Source organism: Sus scrofa, chromosome 4 (genome assembly GCF_000003025.6).
Source record: "Sus scrofa isolate TJ Tabasco breed Duroc chromosome 4, Sscrofa11.1, whole genome shotgun sequence".
Taxonomy (NCBI): domain Eukaryota; kingdom Metazoa; phylum Chordata; class Mammalia; order Artiodactyla; family Suidae; genus Sus; species Sus scrofa.
In genome coordinates this window covers 126,449,480-126,465,342 of record NC_010446.5, presented here as the reverse complement: position 1 = coordinate 126,465,342, position 15,863 = coordinate 126,449,480, and the positions used below count along the sequence as shown (strand labels likewise).

The following is a 15,863-nucleotide window of genomic DNA, read 5'->3' as shown; positions in this document are numbered from 1 at the left end:
AAACAGGAGTGTTGTCCACTTACAACACTTTAAAGGCTTTGAGTAAAGATGACTTTTAGCTTCTTCTTCTCCACATTGTTGAAGCACTAGTATGTATGGTTCTCTGGCATCATGGCACTGGGACTGCTAGAAGTTATTTATGGGCTGGGACATCACAGGAAGAAGAACACTGAGCTCAGAATCCCACAAACACAGGTGGTTCTGCGCTGTGCCACTTTCACCATAAACAATGCTCTCAGCATTGTCAGTGCTCTCCAGTATCAATGCTATCACCAATATCAGGACTATCACCGGTACCAGTGCTATCATCAATATCAATGCTCTCAGCATTGTCAATGCTATCTATCTCCAGCATCAGGACTATCATCAGTTCGGTGCTCTCAGCGTTGTCAACGCCCTCACCACATTTCCTTTGAAACTTCTAAAGCATGATAGATGACCAAGAGGTGGGTGTCTAGCTAATAATGTTCCTTGGATACACTATCCCAGAAGGTGAGATGAATAGAATGGTGTCCAAAATAAACATTCTTATAGCCACTTGCAGGTTGCTTTCATCAAGTTGGAAAGTCTGAGAGAGGAAGCAAGACAGCTCTCCTGAAAGCTCCGAAAAGGCCAAGTACTTCTCAGGATGTTGCCAGCATGTGCATGCTATTACCCAATTCTTTTTCCTGAGTTTTCAAGCCGCTTTTGAAAGTGGCTGTGGCTATATAAAACCATAGTTACAGAAAGAAGCAATCTGTTGATCTCTTCATGGTGGAGTCTATATATCATTCACACTTCACTTCTCTGTGGGTAGAAAAGCTTTTTTCATGGTTTATTTAGCAGGAAGTCATTTTGATCAGCAAGATGAGTAATACTTTACAGCTGTTTGCAATTACTGCCTTTGCTCTGCCAGGAGTTTTAACTATTATACAAACTGAAATACCAAATGAGTTGAGGCAAGATGGGGAGAAAAGAAATGCATATTTCATAGGTCCATTCATGTCATGAGAAATTACCCATCACTTGTTTTTCCATTCTAGGTTTCCAAATTCAAAGTCACCTTTCAAGGTAATTCCTAATCTCCTTTCTAATTCTGAAAGTTTTTTTTTTAATCAATTAGGTACAACCCATAACACTAGGTTCCATCCACCATTGGGAGGTCACCACAGTTTAAATTCCCTGTAAGTATGAAGCCAGTTTAGCAGGAAAAACCTTCACCTTCACCTGCATCTCTATCGCTTCGAAACACCCATTGTGAAGGTACAATGATCAAAATAATTCAATGACCAAGTGAAGAAAATGCCAAATCTTTTTCCCTTCTTATCTAACAGAAATTTGATTTAACAAATCTACATCCAGGGGAATCTGGAGCTCTCTGTAAATTGTTAATTTGGTGAATAACCTATTTGTGGAGCATAAGAGCTGGGAGCTGGAGGACAGACCTTGGTTTAAATCCTGACTCTCTAGTTGTGTGACTTTGGGCAAGTTTCTTAATGTGCAAAATGTGGATAACGGTGATATAATCTACCTCAAGGGGTTAGTGGGGATTAATGATGATCCATATAAAGAGTTAGTACAAATTAAAGTCCTCCCTACATAGTAACAAAGATCTTTCTAGAAATGATTCTTCATGGCTTTAAGGTCCAGGGATCATGCTTCTTACTTGCCTCCCAACCCTGCTCACCTGGGCATACCTACATCAACTGAGCCTTCTTCAACCACCCTACTTGCGCGCATTTAGCTGAGGGAAAGAGCTGGGGTGGGGTGTCTTGGGACTATTGGGATTGTTCTGATTGTCTCTGATTGGATCACATGCCTGAACCTAAAGGATGCCACACTCCGATTGACAAGGTCTGGGTCGCAAGCCCACCTCCAGGGACGGAGGAAAGATCGGCTTATTTAATTGGCCTCTTTGGGTTGAGCTCTGGTGGATCTCCCAGAAAACTATTAAGTGCTGTTTGCAGAAAGAAAAGGAACAGAAAGAGAATGAACAACAAGCTTGCATTTCCACTCCAGATATTTTTCTCCGCTGGGCGATTGACCATGGGGTAAAGTGATCCAGATGGCAATGATTTACTGAAAAATGCCACACCTGTTCAAATTGCCCTAGTCAAGCTGACAATAATTTATGAAACTTGACTAGACCCCAAAGTCAGCCCTCTACCTGTATGGTCAGGCCACTCAAGAGGGCTGTTCTCATGCTCTCTGTACATCCTCTGCCAGACCAGTGCCTGGTTGACTTGAACCCCATAAACATGCTTGCCCCAGGCCCCAGCTGGTGATTGTTCTCATCAAAGGGGAGCTTTGGGGCGTGGCCTCCACTGGTTTCCTAGGGAACTAATGAGCCAACCTATAACTGGCTCAGTTAACTGGCCGCCTTGTCCTGCCTGCCAAACCCCTCGTCTCATCGCTGGCTGGCTGGCTGCTGCACAACCTGAGATGTCCTGCTCCACGACCTGCCTCAGACATGTAAGCTCCCCCTTCCACAAAACCACTGGTGTCTCTCTTGCTGACACTGGCCTCTTCCTTTGGTCATGAAGCTGGGCAGGCACAAGCCTCACAGGCCTGCGGGGTGCAGTCTAACTATGGGTGGTGCAGCCGGGAGAGGAGGAATCTCCTGTGAGCACCGAGAGGTCAGGAGATGCAGGACAGAAATGGAGAGCCGTGAGGGCCGCCCACGAACATGTGGGACCCAAAAGTTGCAGTGGCTGCCCACTGGTGTGTGGGCTCTGTGGTGGCAGTCCTGGATGAGTGGGGGCTGCCCAGGGGTCTGGAGAGCAGTGGCCCCGTCCGCCTCTGCTGCTGTAGGAGGCGAGCCTTTTGTCACGGGTTCAGGCAGCTCTCCAGAAGGAACTGGCTTTTCTCGTGCCTTGGAGGTGGAAACGATGTACCTGGGCTTTCTGGAACTTTTCTCTCGTGTGATCTGCGAGAGTAAAAGAGGACAAAAGCTTTTAGGTAAACGCTATGGAACTAATTATGTTTGGGGAATGGCTATTTAAAATGGTCCCTCCTAGAGTTCTGTTGTGCGGTGTTTTAAGGGTCTGATGTTGTCAGCGCGTCGGCTTGGGTTCCTGCTGTGGTGCGGGTTCAATCCCTGGAACTTCTGGGTGCTGGGGGTCTGACCAGACACGCAAACATAGTCTCTCCAGATGTTGGTAAGTTTAAACGAGGAGAATTCCTTGACTACCTGGGTCCTTTCAAGTAGGATAAAATATTGGGACATTAATTGCTGGGCAGGGCTTTGCCTTCTTGGGAGAGGAAGGCCTAAGTATAAGGGTCCTGGTCGGGAAATGCTGGTAACAGTTCAGCATTACCTGCTTCTTGGTTTTTAAAGGATTAAGGTTATAATCGGTCATAATGCTAGTTATTGTAACCAAGTTTCTCTACCGGTGACATTGTCTTAAGTATTTAACTATGCCTTTATAAGTCTTCTGTCTTTATAGACAGTGGTTGCTGTGCTCTGTTGCTTTTGCAACAGCACTTCAAGAAGGTTTGTAGGAAGGTATTTTTTGACAATAACCGGTCTCTGTAAACCTCAGAAGATACTGCCACACTGGGTAAGAAATTAAAGAATCCTAATGGAAGAGCTGGCAGCTTCATGAAAAGCTTAACAGAACGATTGGTTACTGAGTGAACTGGTGGTTATAATTTTTCTGGGTTTTGCCTGGAATATTGCTGGGTTTGATCTGTTTTCCTGGCTACAGGGAAGCCCTTCTCTAGTTGTGACTTAATAACAGCAATCTGATAAACTGTATCTGTGGACAGAATTGAAACATTTTTCTCTCCGCCTGGTTCCTCCATAAACTGGAGGCTCTTGGGTTCTGTGCAGCCTCACTGGGGCAAAGGAAAAGACTGTCTCCTGGCATCTGCAAGAAGCTTGATATCTGGGGGAGCCCTGGGAGAGAAATCCACCGAGGTGGTGCCTGATGGGAGGCTTTTGGCCCAGGGTTGAGAGGCCTTTTGGGAATTCAGGCTAAGGCTCTCTGAGGAATGGCACAGAGCCAGTTGGGGGAGCCTAAATAATCAATTGACCAGACTTCTTTTGCAAACTAACCAGCCTTGACTTGGCTGGGTTTGGTAGAGATGAGGGTCATTTTTAGGGGAACAATGATGTCTCAATGGATGCTCAATCCTAGTTCTCCTCTTTGAGGTCTAGGTTATGAAAGCTGCTGTGCTAGCCCCGTTTCTGCCCTGATGTTCAGGAAGGGAAGAGAACGACTGAATCGAGCTGTCACCTGAGGATAACTAGTCACGAGGTGTGACACTGCTTGCTTGTCAGTCTGCTACTAAAAGCACACGTACAATGCCTGGGTGACGAAAAATAAGGAACAAAATGTCTGACCTCTAAAGGGTTTCCCCATGAACACACTTCTGAGCCTATTCATGAGACCGGATTAGTTTTCTCCCAACATGAATGACAAGGTGAATAGAAGGGAGGCTTTAGCCCCCCAGCATCATGGGACAAATACTTTGAGAGTGGGTGTAGTGCTTCCTATTGAAAGATTTCAACCGAAAGGGGAGCTGATGGGAGAATCTGCAGTATTGGGGTATGGGGAAGTCGGAAGGCTTATACACGGTTTAACCTACGTTGTACTGACCAAGGCGGTCTGTTATGTGGGCTTTTTCGGATATGCATTATACACCTGCTTTGGCCATCAAGGAAGGGGATGCATTTTAAAGTCCAAGCGGAGTAGATGTGAAACTAGGCAGCCTGTGTAGGCATGATTTTATTTTTATTTTTTGCTTTTCAGGGCCGCACTCATGGCGTATGGAAGCTCCTAGGCTAGGGGTCCAATTGGAGCTATAGCTGCTGGCCTACACCACAGCCACGCAGGATCTGAGCTGCATCTGTGACTTACACCGCAGCTCACAGCAATGCCAGATCCTTAACCCACTGAATGAGGCCAAGGATCGAACCTGCAACCTCATGGTTCCCAGTCGGATTCATTTGATGATTTTAGGCACATTCCTGTATTACTGAAAAGCTGGGTTTTCTGAACTGAATTACAGACCAGGACAAAAACCACAGGTGTTAACCCCGGAATGTGGTTGCTGCCTGTGCATTGTTCGGCCGTCACAAACTGCCCACGCTGTGCCTGAGCGAGGGGAGTCTGATTGAGGACTGAGCAGCAGCAATGACCTCACCGTGGAATGAGTCTGATTCTGGGTCTGCAGCAAGATGCTGTTGTCTGCTCTGGACTCCTGTGAAAAATCCACCTGCCGCATGCGACTGTGGAGTGGGGGTGGCTGACAATGAGGGGACAAGACTCTCCCACCTTCCTGTCTCACGGGCCAGTACCTCAGAAGGACGCCCCTGGGTGAACATGGCTGTACAGCGGACGGCCCGTGGGCCCCTGGGCGAGGCCACGCAGAGTGGAATAGTTGGCTTCTGGACGAGCAAGTCCAGCCAGTGGGATTAATGGGCTTTTGCTGTTGTTTGGAAAGACCTAAGGGGTGCCCCCCCCCGCAAGATCACATGGATGGTAGACCTGGACTGGGACTGCTGCCTCCTGACTAGGCCACCAGAATGTGCCTTTCAGAGCCAGGGCCTGCGGTTCCCAGTGGGGTGGCTCTGGGCTTGTGAAAACCAGGGGTGGCCTGACCTTCTGTCTGTGTTCTATTTGTGGTATGTGGTTGCAGCGCCCTCTGTACCTGACCCCTGGGACATCACAGAAGGGGGGCGAGATTGTGCGGGTCAGCCAGGGTGTGCAGAGGTGGAGGGCACGGTCAGGCCGCTCAGGACGGCTGTTCTCTTGCTCTCTGTACGCCCTCTGCCCAACCAGTGCCTGCTTCGCCTGAACCCCATGCACGTGGCTGACCTTCCTCCTACGTGCCCCAGGCCCCAGCTGGTGACTCTTCTCATCTAGGGGGTGCTAAGGGGCGAGCCCCTTACTGGTTTCCCTGGTAACTAATGAGCCTTCCTGATGGCAGCTCCCCTATAACTGGCAATCACCCCTCCCCCTCGGGAGCCAGGACTGCCGCCATGTCCTGCCCGCTCTCTGCCACACGTGGCGGGGTGTTGCTCCAGGACCTGCCCCAGACGCATCAGCTCCCCCATCCATGAAACCCCTGCCATCTCTGTTACTGACTCTGGCTCTTTCTTTGGTCTTGAAGCTGGACAACACAGGCCTTGTAGGCCTGCGGAGTGCATGCGGCCCAACACCAGTGAAAGGGGAATGCGATGTATTATTAATACGTATTAATAATTGATAACTACTCTTAGGGATACCCTGCTCCTCGCTTAGCAGAAGATGTTAGATGATAGATGAGCCATTGATCAAAAGGTCAGAGGGGCGCAGGCAGTCTTGTGATGTAGCAGGCACTGGAGACCTTGTGTCGATAGCCCGGGAATTTTCCATGGGTATCAATAAAGCCAGATTTTGATTCCCAAACACTGACCCACATTCTAGTTTGGCAAGCTTTGTTTTTTCTATTCATATTTAGCTCCCAGTATTTTCAAATGGAGGTTAATGCAGGGAGATGACCCAAAGGAGAAGGAGGGGAAGATGGGGTTTTTTTCCCGCAGACCCTGTGATATACATGGAATAACAAATGCAGGGATGTAAACAATGCTGACAGTTGTAAACGTCCACTAACTCTGGGGCCAGAGGAAGAACATGGAGAGAGAACAGGATTCCGATGCCAGATTTACCAGCATCGGAAGAGGTCCCAAGGGAATTCAGAAATCCAGACCCAGACCTGACTCGCCTGAGCATCTACAGGCCAAGCCCTGGGCCAGTCCTCTCCCACACATGGTCCCGTCTCATCCTTACTAGCCTCCCGGGAGATGGATGGGGCATATTCGCCTCCTTGTGAAGAAGAGGAGGTTGAGGTCAGAAAGGTCACGACCACCGACCACAGGACTTCTCAGAGCTGGGAAGTGGAGCCAAGCCTTCTAACGCCAACCTGCTCCAGTATCGTCCTGTCTTCCTAAGATGAAATGTACCGTCAGTCCAATGTTTCTCAATTATTGTAGACGATAGTTTTAATTTTTTTTTTTTTGAAAAACGCAAGTGCGGTTTTATTGAACTGCAGCAAAAACACCAAAGCACTGACCTCTCCCCTGCATGGAAGGCCGGCACCACCAAGGCCCAAAGACTGTAAAATCCGGAAAATGGCTACTTCTCTAAAATGGGGGTGAGGGACCAGTGCTTGCTACTAGAAATTAAGTATTTGGATGACTGTCTGGGGCTTCAGGAGGGAATAATGGGGGTTAAGCTAGAAGGAACTGGTAAAGCAGCGTGGGCATTGAGTCAGTAGGACCTAGAGGACCTAGATCTGAAGGCAGGCATAAATAATAACAGGCATAGCTTTGGAGAACCTTACTGAGCCTCTTCTGGGGAATGAAAATAATAAAACACCTACCACAGAGGATTATTCTGAGAAGTAATTAAGATCATACATATAAAGCACTTAGCACAAAGCCTGGCCCATGGTAAGGATGTCATAAATGATAGTAATTTTATTGGTAATACTAATAGTATTAAAACTATTAATGTTCCTTAAGATTGCTCAGCACTAAATCCCTTTGGTTGGAGGAGGGGAAGTGTATTAATTTAATTTATAGAAATAGGACCCGCTAAGTCCATCACTTGTGGGAAGCCGTGGGTGCAGCAAAGCCATGAGGAGGAGACAGCTGTGCTACATCCTAGGGGCGGGGGTCAAGGGCAGAGCTGGTGTCCAAAATGCACCTGCTGCCCCAGAAACACAGAGTGGCGGTGGTGTTGGTAAATCTCCCGTCAATGAAGTCATCCCGAGAAAAGTCCTTTGTAAACACGGAGAAGAAAAATTAAGCCTAGAGAAACACATGGTCCTTTTAAGTGCGATTTAGGAAAGGGTTAGGTCCAATTTAGGGGACATTCTGGAGTAGCATTTGGTTTGCACAATGAGTGATGGATTAAATGACAAGGGCACATTATTGAATCATTTAAATGAATGGTATTGACTGAACCTACAAGCTCTGGAATATCTGGGGCGAGTAAGAGCAAACCAGGTGTTTGTGGATTCACTTGGTGCCACCTGCATGGCCACCTCTGTGTGGAGGAACCCTGATTTGCAGGTGGCTCTTGTGCATCAGCTGCTTCAGTTTTCTTCCTGTTCCTTGTTGACACCGAGGAGGACCAAACTCCACTAGAGATTGAGATGGGCAGAAGGGCCAACCATTTGTGTTAGTGTCTGGGGTCCCTTGCCAGTTCTGACTCATTTAATAGGGAATCTCTGGGGGAAGGAACACAGACCGCCACTGTTGTGGGGAAGAAGGATCTGCAGGGTTGGGGAGAAGTTGGAATGTCTCATTTGAGACAAGAGTCGTGCTGCCTTTGGATGGCGCTCTATCAGGGAGACTCAAATCCTGAGAAGGAGGGATGGTGCCTGGCAGGTGGGGGAGAATCTATGGGGGGAGGTGGAGAGGAAAAGAAAAAAGATGAGAAATCTTCTTAGGACTCTTCTTAGGTAGAGATCTAACAGAAGTCAAAATGATACTCGGTGGTTGAGCATCAGAGGGTCTGTATGGATTACGCCCTCACTGATGGTGTGGAAAAAAGAAGAGCTAGTGTCACTGATTGGATTGGAGGTGGGGTTGGGGGTGGATGCAGACATGCCCTGAGCTGGCAGTGCCCTGGATGGCCCCAGGGGACGTGGAGGCTTCCTCTAGTGCGGGAGGTCTTTGCCCGGTGTGGTCAGGGCCGGGGGCATCTTCACCCCTGATCTGAGTGCTCCCCATGGATGCTGAGGGACCCTGGAGCCCTGTGGGACGTGGGATGCCTGGCTTCTTTACCTGCAGCAAACACGTGGCTTCACGATTCTTTCCTGTGATTCCTTTGAAACACAGTCATTTGGATTTGGAATTCAGAAGACCTGGGTTTAGATAGGACATTACCGCGGACTTTGGGGGAAATGACTTTTCTGAGCTTTTGATTCATCACCTATACAAGGAAGATAAGGCAGCTTTTCACAAGGTAGTTGTTAGGATTCAACGAGAATTTGCATATGAAAATGCTACAGTGACAGAGTTGTTTGGAAAATCTTAGTTATTAGAAACCAAAACATTGGGTGATAGAAGGATCTAAGATCTAGACTCAGAGACGCTTGCTTTCAAATCTAGGATATTCTGTCCCTAGCTTTTTATTTGGGGTAAGTCATCGAAAATCTCTGGTTCTATAGTCTCTGGTTAAAATCAAAGTAATAATACGAGTGATGCTGTGTGAATAGTTGAAATACTATCAATGGTAGTTATTGTCATAATGGATTCAGCATTTATTGGGCTTCTAATATATGCTGGAGCCCTTGAAATTCAAAAAATATAGTTTCTGATTTCAAGAACTCACCATCTCATGAAAATTATATACAAATGTTAGAAATAGAAGTTTGGAAGGGCTGGTAGAGGCAAGAACAGGGAGCAGGGAAGAGGTTCCATTTCAGCACTGCTTTGGGGACAGAAGGAATCCTGCAGCACGGGACCTGGGAGGTTACATGACCTGGGAGATCCCACAGGTGCCGGTCAGCCAGGACCAGGGGTGGCGCAGCGGTGAGGAGGTCGGCCAGCCAGCAGGGACTTGGTGGGAGGAGGGCTGACGAGGCCAGACCACATTCACCTGTGTTAAAAAACAAACTTCAACCCAGTACACGGTAAAGGTCTTATTGGGTTTACCCAGTGATTCATGAATTGGGCAGCATCCAATCCACCAGATAGACAGGAACTCTGAGGAGCTCTGCAGAGTGCCGTCCACGGGCAGAAGGGCACAGGAACAAGGAAGTTATTCCAGACAAAAAAGTGGATTGGTTACTGCAAGGTTACTCCGGGGCATGGTAGGGGTCTGGCAGGCAGAATCCTAACTGATCAGGCTGATCAGGCAACTCCTGATTCCATTTAGAATTCTTAAGATTCCATTTCTGGGGGAGCCGAAACTGTAACTAAATCTTGGTTGATGACTCGGGGCTTTGGGACTTTGGGCTAGTTATCTTGTTTCTAAGACCTGCTACAAAATTTGAATTTTTATTGCAATTTTTCTCTTAAGTTGATCTCTCTCTGATAGGCTGTGATCAATTGGTTTGCAAAATGAGAACTTTGTGTCACCCAACTGAATTTTCCTGGTGGAGAGACTGTCCAGATTTCTAAAGGGGAGTTTGCTCCTCGAATAACCTGTCTCCCGGTGCTGTCAGCATCCCTGACAAGGGAGAGCAACATGGAGAATTTTCTGTGCAGGCTGTTTATAGAACAAAGCCAGAGAGGCTGGAGCTGCCCTGTATTCACTGGGGATGACACCCCAATTCATTCATTCACTCGTCCTGCAAAGGAGGCCTGGCCCTGCTCTGGCTGGCAGGTGGGGGTTGGGGGGGGGAACTCACGCCCCCCCTTCCTCAGATGTCGAGCTGCTTCATAATCACCAAGCAGTGGCACCTCACACTGTCCCATTAGAGAGGCGTGTGCAGCCTGCTTGTTGGGCATGTCGATGCAAGCTTGGGAAGGAAAACATAATTCACTTTTGCCAGTGACAGAAATGTTAACACTTACTTGAAATAGCTGATAATCTGACACAGGAGAGTTAAAGGATTACTGTATTTCATTTGGCTAATAAGAAAAGCTGTTTAAAAGCTACATTAAAAAGACTTAATGTATGGTGACTGAGCATTGCTTTAATGTATTCTGTGTCATCAACTATGAGAATGCTTCCTCTCTTATTATGCTACCCGAGATTTCTGCCTCTCTTCTCCAGGAAGAGAAAATCAGACGCAACCTCCATTCACAGAGATTGTCCAAAGACACGTTCATTCAACAAACATTTCTTGAGCACCTACTGTGTGCCAGGCGCCATGCTGAGCAGTGGCGAATCAAGGACAAAAGAGAGGTGGTCCCTGAGCTCTGAATAGCGGCATGTTTTTGGAAGAACTGATTGGAGAAGACGGCAGACAAAAGAAAATCATGTTTGAGATTTAGTCGATAGGAAATATTCTTACTCAACCCTCATTTAATAGACAAGGAAACTGTGGGAGTCGCTGAAGGCACGCAGGCTGATGAGTGGGAAATTGGGGTCCTCCATCTCATGCTTCTCATTTGGGTGCCGGGCATGATTTTCTGCAGTCCCACCCCCTGTGGCAAGGACGACAAGGATGAGGACTTGATCCTTACACCCCCGCAGGATGGCATGCTCCTTCCTCCCCAAGAACTCTACCTGTGTCAGGGGAGAAAGCCTGGTGGGGATCTGGAAGGGCTGTGACTGCCGGACATGCCTTGGCAAGCCATAGGACGGGAGCGACTGTGTGGGACTGGACTTTGTAACCACACAGCACAGTGCAGACTGGACGGCTGTCCTCTGGCCCTACTGAGCAGACCTGCTGTGCCCTCTCAGGGAAGGCCCTGAACGTGGAAGAAGAACTTGGCCCATAGAGCTGCTCCCAGTGGTTCTGGACATCTGCCCTCTTCAGGCCTCTCTGCCTCCCTCACCCCACATCCCATCTTGCAGTCTGTGGGCCACCCCGTGCTCTCTTTGGAAGGCAGCACTTGGTTTCCTGGTGAGAGCAAAAATGCCACACCTGGAAAGTGTACGTAGGCTCTCCCTGCTAGGAAGGCTTCTAAAGTTATGCAGCTTTTTCATGGTTACAACCCTAACTCTAAACTTGACGTTGGGGAGACTAGCACGTGCTCATCCTGCAGGTGGAACCATCAGAACAGGTGCAAATAAGGCCTAGACTTAGAGGTAGGAGTTAGGATGACACCCAGGCACTCGAACTTCTAGACTGAACCCTTTCTCCCTGGATTCTCATCCCAGATCCCATAATCTGTGGGGTTGCTGATTTGCCATGAGTGATCAATTGCTCCTGCACAAGGAGCGGCAACCAGTAGAAGGCTTCCTCCCTGCCATTAACAGGAACCTCGACTTCACTAATTTTAGACTTAATATGAAAAATCCCATTGAAGCAGAGGACACTTAAGACATCAAGCATAGGTATCTTTCAAGTAAGAAGAGTAGACGCTGAGGTCCAATGTCCATCTTCCCAGCCCCTGGCACATTCCTCATTCATAGCAAGGGCTGAATACCTGTCAAGTGAATGGAACAGTGAGTCAGTACAAAGTAATAAGACAATTATTTCTACTCTCAGATGAATATAGTCAGAGGTGGCTACATAAACTGCGGGGCTCAGGGTGCAACTAAAATATGAGGCCTCAGTTAAAATAAAAATGCTTTTAGAAGTTCTAAAATATAAAGCTTTTTTTTCTTTCTTGTGCCCTCTTTCAGTTCGTCATATACTTACTTCATGTCGTTCTGAAATATTAACGTGGATTTAACTGTTAAACATTGTATTGTGCCCTATTTTAAATGCAAATATAAGCGCATTCACCATGATTGCAGAATCCCTGAAATGACTCCATTTGTATATTGTAGCTTGTACACAAATATATATTTTGCTCGTACTGGGAGTGTGGAAACCCTGCACAAAATGAACTTTTTTCCGTCCTTGATATGAGTACATTTTACTAATACTTCCTTCCTACAGCTTCTCAATAAGTAAGGAAGAATTGAAAACAAAAGGATTATGGTTTGCCATCCTTTCCTTCTATGCTTCCATTTTTATCATAACTGGAGAGAAAGAAAAAGGATATGATAGGGTTTCTCGGGCATTTGCAGTTTTCAGAATGCCCCTGCCTTCTCTCTGCATTGACACAAGTTTAGGTTCAACTTAGTCATAGAACACACTCATCTTGCGCTGGCTTTGAGGGCCACTGAACCCCACCCATCACGGGTCCACCGGCATTCTGTGCTCATGGAGTGTCATGTATGCCACATGCAAGTGCAGTGACATGAAGTGGGGGACACACTTAGGAGCACAGCTCTTCTGCTCATGCTCCATGTTCCATCACGTTTGGCTTCACAAAACACAAGATCAGAGAAAAATCGTGAAGAATTTCAATAAAGGGAAAGTCGGGCATTAAGCCAAGAACAGCATAACCGCACTGGGCCACCGACCTAGGAAGCCAGCTCTGCCAGCTCGTGGCCAGGGTCACCGGGTAGAATTCCCATCCCGTTTATCCTCATATAGAGCAGGAGCCCATATGCAACGAGCAATGACCATTGCCAAAGACTTAGAATAATGTCGCTTAAGCAACAATGTTCTTTCAATCCACGTTTATTGTCTGCCTGTCATGGAGGAGAATTGTGCCTTTTCTGGGCTTATTTGTAATTTTATTTTATATAGGGTAAGTTTCTTCATTGCTTGGTTAGTACAAAAGTAAGGTTCAAACAACTCGTCTGACTATCACAAATCCCAAATGAGTGGCGTCGGTGGCTAACTGATATTTTCCTACTAAAGTCAAACCATCTCAACTGTGGGCCTGCAGATTTGGAAAAGCCCTGTGGCGAGGGCGTTCACTTGGGAGGAAATAAAGGCCTTAAAGGCGACTGTCAAATTGAGATAAAGGTCAGAAATATTCGTATGAAGCTCCTACAAATTCGTGTGCATTAAAAATCCATAAAAGTAAACACTAAATAGTCAGTCAACAGGCAATATGGTCGAGCACACCCGAAATTAGTAGCGATGCGCGGCGCATTTATTGGCCTTTCCACACCCAGCGTGAAACTTTGCAGATCTGCTTCCCCTCTCTTTCAAAGGATGGCTATCAATTTGTTCGGCTTCGTTAAAGGTAATCTGCATATGCAAACAAGCATTTTTCGGGGACTCGCACCGCCAGCCAAATGTTCCTGCCTTTCTTCTTTTGTGGGGGGGGGGTCCTCTTTTTCCAATGTCCCCTCCAGTCTGTGCAGTGGCATCGGAGGGACTCAGCTGCGGGTGGAGCAAGCGGCGTGGCAGAGCCGGGCCTGTGCTCGGCCGCCGCGGGCTTGGATGGTTCGGGTCTGCGCGGGGCCACGTTTCCGCCCCCTGCTCTGTCCCCAGGCCCTTCGTCTTCCCTTCTCCTTCCCAGTGCGCAGTGCAGGATCGTCTCCTCCTTGCCCTCGGTTTCACTGCCCCTACCTATTCCCAAACCCCGCTTCTCTCTTTTTAAAGTGACTCCCGCTGGGGCTGGGCTGCGGTTCCCTCGGACTGCAACTGGGTTGCTAAAAGGGGGGTGCATTTGTGGGCCGTGGAATTTTCCTTAAAGGGAAGTTGCAGTTCCGGGGAAAACTGTAGGCTGCTTCTTTTTTGGGTAGAAAGAGCGTGTGTTTGGATCAGCTAGATTAAGTTTCAGATTTTAGCTCTGCGCCCTGAGCGGCGAAACGACTGACCTTGGACAGATGTGCACAACCTCTCAGAACCTTGGGTTTGACTCCCTACTGATGGAAATAACGTTATCTCCCTTGCAGGCACCTGGACATAGTGAATTCAAGAGGCAGATTGCAAAATGCATAAACAATAAACAATATGATGTCATTTACAGAAGGTGTGTGTGTGTGTGCGCGCGCGTGCGCGCAAAAGGGAAGGAGTATGGAAGGATTTTCAACAAAATGTTGACAGTAGCTGGCTTTGGGAGACATTTGCTTTTTGCCCTTTTATCTTCCTGTAGTGTTCGATTTTTTTTTTTCCTACCAATTAGTATTTTAGCCAAGGAAACAGGAAAAATGTTTCTTGCTTAAATAACAAGATTATTGCAGCCTTGAAAAAAAAAATATATGTATATATGTTTACATAGATACACATATGTAGACATATATAGGTGGATGTATGTAAATACTTATATACATATGTGTGTGTTTATATTCATGGGTACATATGTATACATATATGTATCTATATAAAACATGATACAGATAGCCACAGTTTATTAAATTTCTGCTAAATGCCCAACATTGTGCCATGTTCTTTGTGCCTGTTGTTTAATTTAATCCTTACAACATCTTACAAGGTTGATGCTGCTCTTAGCCTAGCATGATGCCTCGTTCATAGTGGGTACCTGGGAAATTCTGGTTTTCCTTCTTTCTTCTCTGGATGATTATTATTTTTTTTTCTTATTCACATCACCAGATACAGAAGCTATAGCTTCTATTTTTTTCAGGGCTTTGAGACACTGAAGATTGCACTAAACATTTGGGGGTGGGGGAGTGATGAAGTGTTCCGGGCAATACCTTACACGTAATTTGGGGGGAAAGGGCTTTTCTACTTTTCTGCTTTAACATACACTTTAAGCCTGACATCTCTTTGTAAAAATTTACTTGGCTTTCTATTTTTCTAATGACTGCTCTAGCTGGCAAGGGCAGCTTTGTCACAAGGGCAAAATATGAGATTTGCATAAATTTGATGCACATTATCAATTGTTGTCTTTTGCGTGTAAATATTAACTAGGTTTTATTTTTTTTAAAAAGAAACATACAGCGGCAAGTACTTAAATAGTCTAGAGACACAAAATAATTTACTTTCTTCTAAAAGGTATCTTTTGGACACATCCAAGCATTAATTACCCAACTTTCAGACTCCGCAGATCAATACTTATTCATGACTGGGACCCATCAGCAGCTAGTAAGTGCTTTGTGCCATTTTCAGGTCACTTTTGTAGGTGAAGGTTTTCCATTCTGTCGCATGGAAATCCTTTTCTGCAGAGCGTAGTGGGCATGTCTCAGCTATGCTCCACAGGGGAGAGGCAATTCTAAGAGGGGCAGCGAGAGAAATGGAAAAGGGGAGTCTCAACCTTTCTGGATGAGAATGTGTATTTATTCTTTCAGAAAAGTAAACCTTTGAAAAAAAATATTTACAAAGAAAGACAGTGTGTACAGGGGCTCCCAATGGCGGAGGGTGGCTGAAGAGCCCTGGGTTACGAGGGCAGGTGTAATGGGAGGTACGATTTCCACGGCTGCTGAAGGGCAGAGCCCACTGAAAATGCCAGTGCAGCCTCTGCTTTCCTCTGACATGCCTATTTCTGGTAATATAAGTGCTGAGCTGAATTGCTCTAAAAC

General features: G+C 46.7%; 1 long non-coding RNA gene across 3 annotated transcripts in view; it reads left to right on the top strand.

Annotated features, from left to right (window-relative positions):
• LOC110260385 overlaps nt 2,204–15,863 on the top strand; it is a 112,671-nt gene continuing 99,011 nt past the window's right edge. The window contains exon 1 of one of the 3 annotated variants that reach the window (XR_002343629.1): nt 2,204–2,451. This is a non-coding gene — a long non-coding RNA (uncharacterized LOC110260385). The remainder of the gene's footprint in view (nt 2,452–15,863) is intronic. The other 2 variants (XR_002343631.1, XR_002343630.1) reach the window with 2 other exon arrangements.